Source organism: Eleginops maclovinus, chromosome 11, assembly GCF_036324505.1.
Source record: "Eleginops maclovinus isolate JMC-PN-2008 ecotype Puerto Natales chromosome 11, JC_Emac_rtc_rv5, whole genome shotgun sequence".
NCBI lineage: Eukaryota > Metazoa > Chordata > Actinopteri > Perciformes > Eleginopidae > Eleginops > Eleginops maclovinus.
In genome coordinates this window covers 10531477-10546519 of record NC_086359.1, presented here as the reverse complement: position 1 = coordinate 10546519, position 15043 = coordinate 10531477, and the positions used below count along the sequence as shown (strand labels likewise).

At 41.4% G+C, this 15043-nt stretch overlaps 1 pseudogene; it reads left to right on the top strand.

Moving 5' to 3' along the window:
- Positions 1–623: 623 nt before the first annotated feature.
- LOC134872313 (transcription factor COE1-like) overlaps positions 624–15043 on the top strand; it is a 74748-nt pseudogene continuing 60328 nt past the window's right edge.

The window sequence follows — 15043 nt, the reverse complement described above, 5'->3', positions numbered from 1 at the left end:
AGATAAAGAAAATATTAAATGTTTGTTGTTTGTAAATAGTTTTTTAAAGCAGTTAAATCTTAATTTTCTCTCAAAAATAATTGGGTTTATGTGAATATATTGTTGAATAGAATATTAGAAACAAAGCTAGCAATATAATTTGTGTTCCACTTGTTACTTATTCAATATTTTCATTCAACTTTAGGTCTTGCGTAAAAGTAGCTATTTGAAAAAGTGATTTTCCTGCAGCCGAAAGGTGTTCATCCTGCTAAATTGCCGCTGAGAGATGTGAGCTTATTGAAGCATAGTTAGCAGCCGACTCAAAGAAAGAAACTTTCAAGGTCGATTGTCAGTTCTGTTGCGTGCACAATAATTCATCTCCACATTCACAGAAAGAGATGTTTCTGCTGAAAGTATCTCTTAACGACAGAGAGGGATCCCGCCCGGCCCGGGTAGGGTAGGACAGAGGGAGGAGAGGAGCTCCGCGGACGCTGCATGGGGCGGACCTGACTCCACTCTTGCCTTTGTTTGGGGGCGTCTCTTCTCCTCTCCTCTCGTCCTGTCCCCTCCCCTCCTCTCCTCCAGGGCGGGAGAAGCCCGTGTTTGGTTCTCAGAGAGAGTCCTTTGGGAAGAGTCACCAAGCGTTTTCCTCACACACACCCAGAGAGCGCAGAGCAGAGCTCGGGACTCATCCGCAGGACGCAGCGCTGCTCCGGCCACCACACATCCGACACGTCCCAGACCGCTGGGCTGAGGGAGAAGAAGAGAGAGCAAAGTGCGAAAAGAGGGAGAAAGAAGTGTCAGATAAGGATGACACCTTATCTGGGTTCTAGTTGATCTCTTTTCTTTCTGTCTGACAGCTTCAACTGTGGATCTCCAAGCGCATGGAGTGACTTTTTTAACATCTTCTCACACTGGGACTGCCGCTATTTTTTATTTTTATTTTTTTAAACATTTGGATTCTACTCTAGCATGATTCCCCCTCCGTTTTAGTACACACGAGGACTAGCATTTCATGAATTATCACTCGACTGATTGATTTGTAGCGAGGCTCACAGCCGCAGCAAAGCGCAACCACGTTGCTCCTCTTGAATCAGAGTGAAGGATCTACAGGAGAACAAGTGCACAGTCCACTGAGGAGAGACCGAGAAACAGAAGGAGAGGCACCGAGCTGCAGAGATTTGTTCATGTTTGGGATCCAGGAAAGCATCCAGCGCAGCGGCAGCAGCCTGAAGGAGGAGCCGCTGGGAGGCATGAACTCTGTCCGGAGCTGGATGCAGGGGGGCGGCGTGCTGGATGCCAACACGGCCGCACAAAGGTGAGCTCTGCTCGGGTGGAGTAGACCTGCCACCACCCTGCCTTATCTACCGAATCATGGGAGCAGCGTGTTTCTCCTGTCAGGACTCTGCAGCCACCCGTGCAGGACACGAGGCTGGGTTTATGGGAGCTGCTGTCCGGAGGAACAGATTTGGATATAACGAATGATAAGATAAATAGTGAAAATAAGATTCTTATGCAGGATTTAAAAAATGAAAAACAACTTTGATTACCCTTTATAATTTTAGGAGACCGTATTTAACAGTTAATGGCAACATGTGTTTGTAGCTACAGATTTTTACGCACACACACCGCGTGCCTTCTGTCCTTAGTTGGCTGATGTTTAATTACCATAAAGGCAAAGAGACTAATTAATAATGATTGTGCTATGCTTTGGGTTAACTATTAATTGAAAATAAATAATCAAACAATCATAATCATGGTTGTATTAAGGGGGAACATGATTGTCAATTTGGTCCTCAGTCAGGGATGTAAAGGTGGATAAATCGTGACCCCCTGTCTCGGATTGTCAGAAAATCTGACCAACACATTTTGTTATTTCAGGAAATCATACATTCTGTATTTATTTTTAATAAAATAGATTTCAGTAATAACACAACTCAAGACGATAAAATATAGATGTTGTCGCTGCGTTAATTACGTCCTTATTTTTTTGTAATGTTTTTTTAAACACCTTAACAATGTCAAACTTTAAAGCTTCTAACACCGACTCATCCACGCATGTTTGTCCGCAGTGGAGTGGGTCTGGCCCGGGCACACTTTGAAAAGCAGCCGCCCTCCAACCTGCGTAAATCCAACTTCTTCCACTTCGTCCTGGCTCTGTACGACCGGCAGGGTCAGCCTGTGGAGATCGAGAGGACCAACTTCGTGGGCTTCGTGGAGAAGGAGAAGGTCGGTGCAGAAACTCTCGGTGTTTCGTTATTTCTTCTCAATATTTTAAGATCATTTACCGTTTAGAATCTCTAAAGGCCTGATATTTTTATCGTGATGTGTGATATTTATATGTCAATATTAATACAAAATGTTAAACATTTACAGTAACTCATCTATAACACATTTGCTCCATTTGTTATAAAAATATAATTACTACAATTAACACTGCTATTATTATGTTCATCATTTTATATATAATTAGACAGAGAAGAAACGCAATTTATTAGCTCCACTCAAGCCTACTGTAACCAAAAACTTTCTTCGATCTATTTGTAATATTTGAAAAATAATACAACACGTCTGGATGTTTCAATAGTTTTAAATTAGAGCTGGTTTCACCACGAACACTTGTTCTGCATAAACAACGGCGGGGAAACCGGTCTCCTCATCAATTATGACACCGTTTAAATTAGCTGAAATGCAGTGGGAGAATGTAGAGTTGGATTTATTTGCCTTCCAAACATAACCAGTAATTACAGAGGAATTAAAAAGCCACAATAACACAATGATTACATTGTAAGAAATTACAGTGCTGCCCTGCTTTAATATGTCCGCTGTGAACATAAATCTTGTTTATTTAACGTATGACCAGTGTGAGCAATTCAATAACTGTTCACTTCATGGGCCTACATGTGCAGAGGAGGGCTTTTAAAAAAAAAAAAAAAGTGCCCTAAAAATGTCAATAAACATCTCAGTGTGTGTTGTGCTTGTTAAGGAGACGAGCGGAGAGAAGACCAATAACGGGATTCATTACCGGCTGCAGCTTCTGTACAGTAACGGTGAGTGAGGAACACACACTCAGAAAGTTACCCACAATACATCTGACAAAAACAGCTAGATTGTTTGTCGTCTCCAGCAACATGATACGCAGAATGCACACAGGAAGCAGCTGATATTTGTTTTAGATTTTTTTGCGGGAAATTGTGCAGAGGGCCAAAACGCTGTGTTTATGTCACTGAAACTGCAGTGGTGTTTTTTTCCCCCCAATTGATTTAAACAGATATACAACCTATATAACAGACAAATGCAACTATTTCCTTCCATTGTGGGCAGATTATGTCTTCATAACCGTCACAGACCTTAAATGAGCTTGTCCTGTCTCAAGTGTGACAGTCATTTTGTTGTGTTGTGGAGTGTGGTATTCAGGCATCTTTGGGAGGGAAACTACATAAACTTACTCCAGCTTACTCTTAGATTAAGACATATTGATTTTGATATATGTTGCATGAGGTAATGGACAAATAAGTTGCACCTAAAAAACATTTATCACTAATATTGATTGTGACATACACAGTAGATGTTTACACCAAAAGCTAATGACATTAAACATCACTGTGAGCCCTTAATGGGCATCTAATGTTTCCGAGTGTTTGAATCCCATTGTCTGGATCAGATGCTTGAGGGTGTAAGGGTAGAGGTGTCATATTGTACTGTGCAAATGTGTCATTTTTTTGGATAAATCAAGATGACTGGGCATGGTACATTAGAAAAAGCTATGGCAGGATACATGTGTGAGCAGTTCAAATATAGAATTTTGCAATTTCTCGAGGCTCAAATGATAAAATTCAAATTATAACAAGAAAAAACCAGAGCTTTAATTTTGTTATCAGAAATATGTTTTTAATCTTTTTGCAACCCCTAAAATTTGGGGTAGCTATAATGTTTGCTGTGTCTATACCTTTTTAATGTGTACTTAAGTTAAAAATGTTGTAATACTTTTTTTGTTATTGTACTGCCAGTTTAAATCTATGTAAAGCTTAAGATATTCTCTTTTTTCTGCATCCAAACAGGCATCAGAACGGAGCAGGACTTTTATGTTCGACTCATAGACTCGATGACTAAACAGGTAAACATCTTTTTTATTCAGCCTGTATGAACACACAAACACACATACACACACTCTTTCTCCCAGAGGTCTGTCACCTCTCCTGTTACCTCTTTTACAATGAGCTGCTCCACTGATCTGGCTGTACCACGCCGCCCTCCTCTATCTGCATGTACTTGTACAAAAATGTGTATTTATGTGTGTGTGTGATTCTGTGGGTGGGTATTTCTACAGTGTGGGGGCACACACACACATCACAGGGCTCCAGGCGTTTGTGCCTGTACTTTTCTCGCTGTGATTAGAGCGAGGAGGCAGCGAGCGGGTGTTGAGGAACAGGAGCGTTGTTCTGCTGCGCACAGTAGGAAGTGGTAAGATATAACAGCACCTCTGGGATTTGGTCTGCCGAGTGCCAGGCATTATCTGATCAGATCCAAATTCTTCTGTTAATGTTTGTGTTTTTGTTTATATGTAGCTTTATGAGACTAAGATAGAGAGAAATGTAAGAATTAGAAGAGAGAGAGCTGCCAACTGAACAACAGAAAGAAGACAGACAGACAGACAGACAGACAGACAGACAGACAGACAGACAGACAGACAGACAGACAGACAGACAGACAGACAGACAGACAGACAGACAGACAGACAGACAGACAGACAGACAGACAGACAGACAGACAGACAGACAGACTTAGTGTTTTTTCTCAATGTTCTTCAGGTAAACGGTTAGAGGGAAGAATGATTTTGTTTTTCCTCAAGAAACAGTGATGCAGTGTGGGTATGTGTCTGTGTGTGTGTATGGTATGAGAAGCCAAGAAGCCATGCTATGCACTGAATACTTGCTAATGTGACTGCAGGCTCTGATAGTCTCACATTGCTGCTGCCACGCTGCAACACATACTGTGTGTGTGTGTGTTTGTGTGTGTGTCTATCTGGCAGGCTTGAGGGACCACACTGTTCCCTAAAAACACTGTTTAGCTTCAGCTTGGTGGGGTGACAGCCAGCTACACACACAGGCACACACACAAACATTGCAATACACAAACACATATTCATGCTTTACTTCTGAAAAAAATAAACGGCTCATTGAAAAAAAGAAAAATTAACCTACATAAAGAGATTTAAAGTTTGTAAAGTAATCTTTTCCCAGGATGCTGATACATTCAGGTGTGTGTGGCACCTGTGGGCATCTGCAGGTGTGTGTGTGTGTGTGTGTGTGTGTGTGTGTGTGTGTGTGTGTGTGTGTGTGTGTGTGTGTGTGTGTGTGTGTGTGTGTGTGTGTGTGTGTGTGTGTGTGTGTGTGTGTGTGTGTGTGTGCAAAAGTCTGTTTGTAATTGGGGGGGTTATATGTGTGTAGAGAGAGAGAGGAACAAATGGGACACGGTGCAGGTATTTAGTGCTGTATGTGTAGGTACTTAGGGAAAACTGCACATGGAGCAATAAAGCAGTGTGTGTGTGTGTGTGTGTGTGTGTGTGTGTGTGTGTGTGTGTGTGTGTGTGTGTGTGTGTGTGTGTGTGTGTGTGTGTGTGTGTGTGTGTGTGTGTGTGTGTGTGTGTGTGTGTGTGTGTGTGTGTGTGTGTGTGTGTGAGAGAATGTGTGATCCCTGTTGGTAGAGGAATGGAACATTAACAGGTGGTCAAAACAAAACAGCTGTGTGGTTGGCTTAGTTGGTCAATGATGTCATGGCCACTGTCTCTTATGAGGCAAACACACACACACACACACACACACACACACACACACACACACACACACACACACACACACACACACACACACACACAGGAACACGAACACTTCTGGTCTGCCACTCATGGTTTCCCTGTTGTTTTAAACAGGGAAATCAAAGCTGCTCAGTAATGCCACAGTTTGCATTGTAGTCTATCTGATATTACTTTACCGTTTAATACATACTGATATAAAAAAAAATTGTAGCTTCACAAAATGCTGGATTTCTTTTTGACTAACACAGGACTTTTGAGAGCCTAAACTTGACACAACGTTTATATGATTAATTCAATGAGTTGCAAAACACAAACAATGTTTTTTTATACATTAAACTCCTCAACAACTGTACAATGGGGATTAAATGTGGTTGAAAAGTATGGGACCTTTTTAAGTGCAGACTTCTAATTTTGGCAAGCATGAATGCTATATTTGTTGAGTATATTGTTAGGTACTGCTCATATCTCTGATTCAGTTTATTTCACAGTTCTGACTGTGATCCTTCTCCAACGATTCTTGCCACTTTTAGCTGGCACTTATTTCTGTTTGTCTGCTATTTCTGTCCGTCTACCTGCTTTGTGTGTGTGCTGAGAGGCCAGCACTGATTGTGTTAAACGGAGGAGGAGAGCACCTCCTAGTCTTCAGAAGCACAGTGTTCATCACGACTCTGTCCCGGAGAATAAAGCGTCTGTCACCGCGGCCCTGTCGGATCACTAGCTCCCTACCCAACCTGACACTAACGCAGGAGGAAGTGTGTTTCCCTGCTTAACGGCTCCTTGTTTACACGCAGCGCATGTCACGCTACTTCAAAGGTCTGGAGGAGAGAGCAGCAGACATGCTGTATGAAAGGCCTGGTGAGGCGGAGAGAGGGAGGAGGCAGAGGAGGAAAAAGCAGATGAAAGGCATGAGCAGAGCAGGAGAGGTGACAGTGTGATGAACACAAATGTGGGCGAGATGGTGGAAGAAGTTATGGTTGGAGAAGTAGCACACCTACACAGCCTCTGAAGGTGGATGAAATGTTGTTATCAAATAATCTCCAGATGTCTCAGGTTGCTGAACTGGTGTTAAGAATTACATAAAAAACACTTTAGATCTAAGTTTTAGTAATGGTTCAGTGATTGGCTTTCTTTGATGGAGAGCGATCAAACAAACCATGTTAAATGTATTGCATGATTTCAGTTTGGATACAGTTCATATTGCTTTTTGTATAGATTTGCTTGATTTGTCTGAAGTTGCACACCTCTGGCATCTCTGACTGTCACCTCCAGCTTATTTTGGAAAACTGTCTCTTTTATAAATGTAAGCACCAGCTTGATCTACTTGTAGTTGCTTTTTTTTCCCTCAAAATTAGATCATTTTTGCTTGATTTCAAATAACTAGTGCCTTCATTGACCGCAATGTCTTGGACCACCAGGAGCCCTTCAGGGTCCACATTCATGTGTCGATACATTTCCTGTAGAGGTTTTGGCAACTGGAATATATGCATGGAAAATTGTAACTGACAGGGGCCCCGGGCCCTGAAACAAATGTGGGCTCAAATTCCCCAAAACAAAAAGGGTTCTGAAGAATACTCGCTATTAGTATGAAATATAGTAATGGGGCCCTCAGACTGTACTGTCACTGTTACTGCTCTCCATTAATGCTACAAAACGTTATACTGGATTCTGAGTGTGCTGGGCTGTAGTTTCCACAAATAAGGGATTCAGTCTCCATCCCCGGCTCATGCAGGGGAAACATGCTTGCCGTGGGGTCCCTGTTGGGATGTATATTATATTATGTCTCGGCACTTAATACATGGCATCAGGCCTTAGTGTGAAGCTTTTGTAGGAAAAAGTCATCGTTACCATTGGAGAAACGTTGTCAGTATTCCACACAACATCAGCACACGCTGTTGCATGTTGTTCATTGAGTTTTTAAGCTCTAACTCAGCTGAATAACCTTCATTTACAAACTCAAAGTGTTATTCAGCAGATGGCAGCAAGTAGTCAGAGGCCTCAGCTGAAGACTATCAGAGAGGACAGTGAGACTTCTCCTCCGCTCCCTGAGAAAAGTGAACTTGTCACTCGGAGAGACTTGCTGGAGTTTGGAACGACAGATGAAACAGACTGGAATAGACCAAAGACAGACGGGGTGTGTGTATTGATTGATAGATAGCTAAGTGGTGTGTGACTTGTGCTTTCGCTTTATTCTGAGTTTAGACCAGAAGCAGGAATATTTTAGAATGGAAGCAAGCCAAAATGCCTTTTGAGGAGAAGGAGAAGGAGAAGGAGAAGAAAAAGGAAAAGGAAAAGAAAAAGGAGAAGGAGAAGGAGAAGGAGGAGAGGAGAAGGAGAAGGAGAAGGAGAAGGAGAAGGAGAAGGAGAAGGAGAAGGAGAAGGAGAAGGAGAAGGAGCTGTATTGAAAGAAAGTTGTCACATTTTTGTTCGTTTTGGGATTTTTATACACCAACGTGTGTGAACAAGGTGTATTTGTGAGGGAGGGTGACAAACTCCAAGTGCAGAGACCGTGTTTGTGTGTGAAGAAGGAGGTGTTAACGCTGAACCATGTGTTCTTTGAGGTGAAGTGGGAACTAACCTGTTATCCCCAAAACACCCTGATGGAAGACGATAAATGTGCACCACAGCTACTGCATGAAACACATCAAATCCCTCTTAGTTTAAATTGTTGTGTTTTCCCTCAGTGCAGTGCTGAAAGATATACTCATCTCTTCTCACCAGTTTTGTAGATGTAGAGTGCAGCGGTCTGAAACATGCAGATATTGTTTTTATGCATCTATGCACTGATATAGACAATAAAAGGGCAACTATCAGAGTGTCGGAGCTCTAATTGTACATCTTCCTAGTATGTAAGGCTGTTGTTATCTATGAAGATACCAGCCCTTTCTTTGAACCTTTTATGAATTGACTGGAAGACTCTTTACTGTTAAAGCCAAAAATAGTAAAACATTCTCCTTTTACAACTTTTAAACCACAAGATATACTTTTAAATACAATTTTTTACAGGATTGTACCACCAACGCATCCTAAATCAAACACCTACTGTATATCCTTGGTGTACTTAAATAAGGTTCAATTGAATACAACACCATACTGAAGATGGAGAGGACAGTTTTCTGGATTTGAGCTGTTTAACAATGTGTTTTACTTCCCTCTCTACATCTTTCTGTCTCTCTAACAGGCGATTATTTATGAAGGCCAAGACAAGAACCCAGAGATGTGCAGAGTGCTGCTGACACATGAAATCATGTGCAGGTGAATCTATTTATTCTGCTTAAATCTTCTTCCTCTCTAAACTAATCTTCAAACATTTGTTCCAGCTCATACTTTTCCTTCCATTCTCTTTACTCGCCCCTCCTCTCTTCTCCTGCTGCATACTTTGTTCATCTGCAAAAAAGTTCTCACCAATCAACTCTCTGCACTGAATACATTTCTTATTTTGTCACCCTCATTAACCCCCCCCACACAGACACACCCCATTCGCACACACATGAAGCCATATCTGTTGAGGAAGATGAGTTTTAGCTATCAGAGTCGCTGCTTAATTATAATCTAAAGATGAATTTCCTCGGAAGTAGGTTGGGAGGAAAGATGTCTATTTATAGAGGCATTTTACCAACCTATCCTATACAAAAGAAAATGAGGATGTGGATGCATGCGAGCTGTGTGTGTGTGTGTGTGTGTGTGTGTGTGTGTGTGTGTGTGTGTGTGTGTGTGTGTGTGTGTGTGTGTGAGACGACTGGTTAATTAGGATACAGAGAAACTCATTAGTCAATCTGAACCCTCCTGTTGTTTCAAGGCTAACAAATGGGCCTTCCTCTGCAATCTGACTATAAAATATAGGCACAGTCTCACACACACACACACACACACACACACACACACACACACGGAAGGACACATATACAAAAAAGTATGCATATGCATGCTCCGTCATGCACACCACGGTTATAAAAATTCTAATTTGGCACATGAATTAAGTTGTTCTTATTCCCTGACCTTGTCACTGAACATCTTTAACTGTACCAATATAAATCGGGGTTCATCTATATGCGCAAGCACTGAATTTAGCTGTGAAATCAGGCACTGCAATATTTTATTCTATAGCTCCCTGAATAATGCTCAGGCAGTTCAGCTTCAAGGTTTCATGGGAACACCCATTGAAATTCTTATATGATTTACAAGGAATTTATAAATAAATACAGATTTTATTGTAAAATGATTGTTCTTCATCATGTTTGGGAATGCATTGTGGACATTAATAAACTGTTCTGCATTACATGTAGGTGTTTTCACCTTTATTCATAATGTCCTCTGGGGGAGCAACAGTGCAGCAGCAGTGCAGAAAGTAAGACTTCTTCATCGATCGTAAACACTCGCCTTATGCAGCAGCCGCTGAGGTCAAAGTTAAGGCTGTTGCCTCATGTTCTCACATGCTGATTCTGCAGCAGGGGCCTCAAACACAACACGCGACGCAGAATGCACACACACACACACACACACACAAAGAGCTCAGGGCGTCCATTAATCAGTGTGGCTCATTGTCATGGTGGTGCTATTAGCCATATGCTCCCCGCCAATCTGCCACCACACAGACCTGCGTCCTGGTTGGAGCTCTGGCACGAATACATGAAAGGTTTTACTACAGAGGACAGATGTAACTCTACTGTGTTTAGCACTAATGTTGGTTTAACAAACAGTCTTTCCCTTTCCAATTAAGGGTCTTAAAGGTTGAACATGTTTTTGATTCTATGCTGTCTGACTTTAGTTTCTTTATAAGCTTGTTCCAGGTTTTTATTGAAGGTGTTTAAGGTTTAACCGTCTCATTTATCCATTCAGTCATATTGAAATATTCCAAATAATTAGAAAAATGTTCCCAGGGCCCAAAAATGACCTCTTCAAAAGACTTTTATAGATATTTAATTTATAAAGCATCCTCAAAATTGAGAAGCAGGAATATTTTTGTATTGATTAAGTCATAATTTCATATTGCTCAACAAAAAATATTTTCAACATTTATTTCTAACATTTTCACACTATTGAGACTGTTTCAAAGTGTGTGTGTGTGTGTGTGTGTGTGTGTGTGTGTGTGTGTGTGTGTGTGTGTGTGTGTGTGTGTGTGTGTGTGTGTGTGTGTGTGTGTGTGTGTGTGTGTGTGTGTGTGTGTGTATGTGCGTGCATGTGCGTGCATGTGTGCTGGGAGGAAGGGAGAGAGCAGATGATCAGATCACCAGGATCCAGAGCAATAAGTGCTACATTACCCCCTTCCCGCCCCTAGTTTTCCTGTCCACTACCGCTCCATTTGTATCATTTTCCACTCTGCTCTTGTGTCATCTTCCTCTACTGTCCTCGCTTAATCCATCTATAACCCCCTTCCTCACCCTCACCCATCCTCAGTTTTCTAGGTACCTGTAAAAAAAGGTAATCCGTAACCTAATTCTAAGAAAATAAGAAACCAACACAATTAGAACCAAAAATGCGTTATCTTAAATTCAGGCTAGACTTACCGAATAGTATAGTTTACGAGTGTTGAAGTTTGATGTATGAATTCATTAAAAACTGTATTTTTGTTTTAATGCATCAGGTGTCCAACTAATGCTTAAAAAAGAACAGTGCTTTAAACTAACCACATACATGTATGGGAAATTTGTTGACATAATATATTTAATTAAATTCAATGCTATTCATTAAGCTAGCCCATCCTACCCATTCCTCCCGGCCCCTCCCTTCTCAGGATCAGCTCTCCTTTATTCCCCTGCTCCCCATTTTCCCTTTCCTGTTCTCCTCTCCAACTTCTCTCTGGTGCTGGTCTTGACCCAGTTCATAGAGCAGCAGAAAGGAAATGTCAGAGCGTGCAGAAAGACAGGCAGATAGTGGAGACAATGTGTAAGGTGTAACGTGTCAGTCTTTTTCTCTCCACCTCTGCCATCTGTGATGGTGGGAAACCTGAGACGTCTCCCCTTCCTCTTCTTCCCACCCAAACCTCTCCCCCTCCCCTCGCTCCCACCCTCTTGTTTTAGCTTTCCCTCCCACGCTCATCCTTTCACTCTTCGCCACCACTCCCCCTGCGGGCTTTATCCTTCCCCTCCCGCTTACACCTTTATTCATAATTGATGCACGCAAGAAAGCTTTGACAGACTTGCAGTACATGTGTGAATTTTGGTTCGTATGCCAGTGTTTTTTTTTATTGTGTGTATCCCTAGCTCCCCTCTTCCTCTTCCGAGCCTCAGGCCTCTCCAATTCTCTCCCCCTGCCAACTCCCTTACAATAAGGATGGAGTTTAAGTCGTCATATAGTGTTTTGAAAGACATGCATGTCTGTCAAAAATGAATTCAACTAGCCTCTCGATTTTAAAAACAATAAGCCTTCAGGTGTTCAAAACATGGATACGTTGCTCCAGATTTACCTGTTTCCAGGAGATGAAAACAAGTGGGAATATAGATAGCGAAATGATTTGACTGACTAATGAATTTGTCCGTTCATTTCAAAACTGAGAGCACAGTAAAATGTATTTTGTTGTGAAGCTTAGGTTAGTTTTACGCACAACATGTTAGGTTGTTGTTAGGTTAACTTGTGGCTATATAATCACTTACCCTCCTTTCCTCCCAGTGTGTAAAAGCCATAATTATAGTGGCTGAAGGGCATTATTACTTGAATGTGAAACAATTTTTTAACACACTTGCTTAATCATCTGAGCAAGAAACTCGATAATTAATGGTGGAAGACTAAATTAACTTTCTTTGATGATATATCTGTTGAAACGTCTGAATCTAAACTACTAAAAGCCACTCATCTGTGTATTATGGGTGTTAGTGTGTTGCTAAGCCATCCAACTGTCTAGTCCCCTAATAAGTCAGCGCATTCCTCTCAGATATTGCTATACGCTCACTTTGCATGTCATAGAAGTCTATTTTTATCCGTGCTGTCAGTGTAGACCTGCTATACTTTCTGTAAAACTCAGTTTCAGACAGATTTGATCAATTTCTGTGAATTTGATGTTAAATTCTCCACATCAGTGCAGACAAAGCACATGATATGCTGTAACACCCCCATTTACACATCTAAGTTTGAACTAGTGTATAAAGTACTGTATGTTCACTGTGTCTGACTCTGTTCTCACTTTGCCCTGTGTCTTCTCCCTCTGCTGTCTTCTCTCCTCGTAGTCGGTGCTGTGACAAGAAGAGCTGCGGAAACCGTAATGAGACACCCTCAGACCCTGTTATCATCGACAGGTACTGTCTCACACTCCGTCTCTATCTTTGTCTCTCCTCCACACACTTTCACACACTCGCTCACATACTGGATGATGGACTGTGTTGACCTGTTTGAATGGCGGCGAGTGATGGGATGTTTTGATGATCTGCTGTCACTCCTGAAATAGAAGCTCCTTTAGATAAAATGGATGTCTTCTGATGCAAGACAGATTGAAACATTGACTGAAGTTTTGGATGTGTAAGTCAAACAGCAGGACTCATCAGTGCTGGCTAAATGCTGAAAGTAGCGGGAATTAAAGGACCACACACACTTAATTTACATTTGCATGTGCTCGTCTGTGATATAGTTAGTGACCTGTGCAGAGGAAACATCAGCTGCTCAGTTACTACCTCGTATCTGTCAGATTCAGCCACACGCACACACACACACACACACACACACACACACACACACACACACACACACACACACACACACACACACACACACACACACACACACACACACACACACACACACACACACACACACACACACACAAGAATGCACATCTTCAGACTTGAGTGAACAAAGACAAGTGTGTGTTTCCTCTACGTAATGCAAAACACAGAGCTGTTTACTAGCAGAAGCTTTCTGTCGTTTTCAGTGCCACTTCTTCCCTTTCTGTCTGTCTGTCTGTCTGTCGAGGTGTAGTACTGAAGTTACCCCCCTTTCCTCTGTAAGTCTCTGTCTCTCCTGCAGCAGCACAGAAAAATGGGTCATGAGCAAAGAAAAAAGTGACAGAGAAAAACTGAAATGAGATCCAACCTCATTTTAATCTGATTTCTTCTTGGCAGATGTTTTAACCCTCTGTGAGCAGATTTCTGTGTGTAAGGCTATGTGTGTGTTTGTGAGTGTGTGTTTTAACAGTTATTCAAAGAAAGTGGATTCTCGTTAATTTCACCACACTATCAGAGAACCCAGTGATTTTTTCTTTTGTTGTAACCAACAGCATCTTAACTTATGCCACAACAAATAGTTACGTAATTTTTCATGGAATTAAGCCATTTAAAATGACATTTAGGGAATTGTCATACAGTATGACCTTATGTAGTAACTAGTTACAATATAACTAAGTAACAAGCTACTGCAAAACTTGGGGAACTTCAGTGATAAACTGGCTTCATACCTACCTTCAAGCTCAAATGGCAGTGATTTTAGGTTTAAAGGTATTTTATCGGCGTCTTATTCTTTGCATTTTGGAGATGAGGTACACATTCAGCAATTGAGGCAACTATTTAGGAAAGATTTGACAGTTAAGACAGCCAGACATGTTCAGGTATTGTTGTTTTGTCTTCCATCAAAGACAACAAAGGAATCACACGTTTTAGTTCAGCAACACTTTCATGTTTTTTCTTCTGTGGTCAATTTATGAATTGATATTTCATGTATTATTCTCATATCACAGTGTTTTCTCATGTAGAACTCTCTTAGCACACAAAAAAGATTGTATCTTCACACCATGGAAATACATCCCCGTCACAGTTCTTTTTATTGTTTATTTCTGCAGGGATAACATCAAAAATAGCACCAGAGTTAACTAGAAGCTCATTTTCATTGTGTGTTGTGCCTGGTGATACTATCATAAACTCCTCTCTTTTCCTTTCCGCTCCTCTCCTCCAAACCAACTTAGGCTTTAAAGATTTTGCTCTCCTTATCTTCACCTCCCCCACTTATTGTTTTATTTGGAGAAATCCTATGAAGTGGATAAACACTTGTGTCTCAAAGTTAGCTTTGTTGGAGCTATTTCAAAGAGCAGAAGTCTCAGTGTGTGTGTGTGTGTGTGTGTGTGTGTGTTGTGTGTATGTGTGTGTGTGTGTGTGTGTGTGTGTGTGTGTGTGTGTGTGTGTGTGTGTGTGTGTGTGTGTGTGTGTGTGTGTGTGTGTGTGTGTGTGTGTGTGTGTGTGTGTGTGTGTGTGCAGGACATTATAGTATCTTTACACAACAGACATAGTCTTTTGTTTTGGTTTCGGCTATTTCAAACATCTTATATAT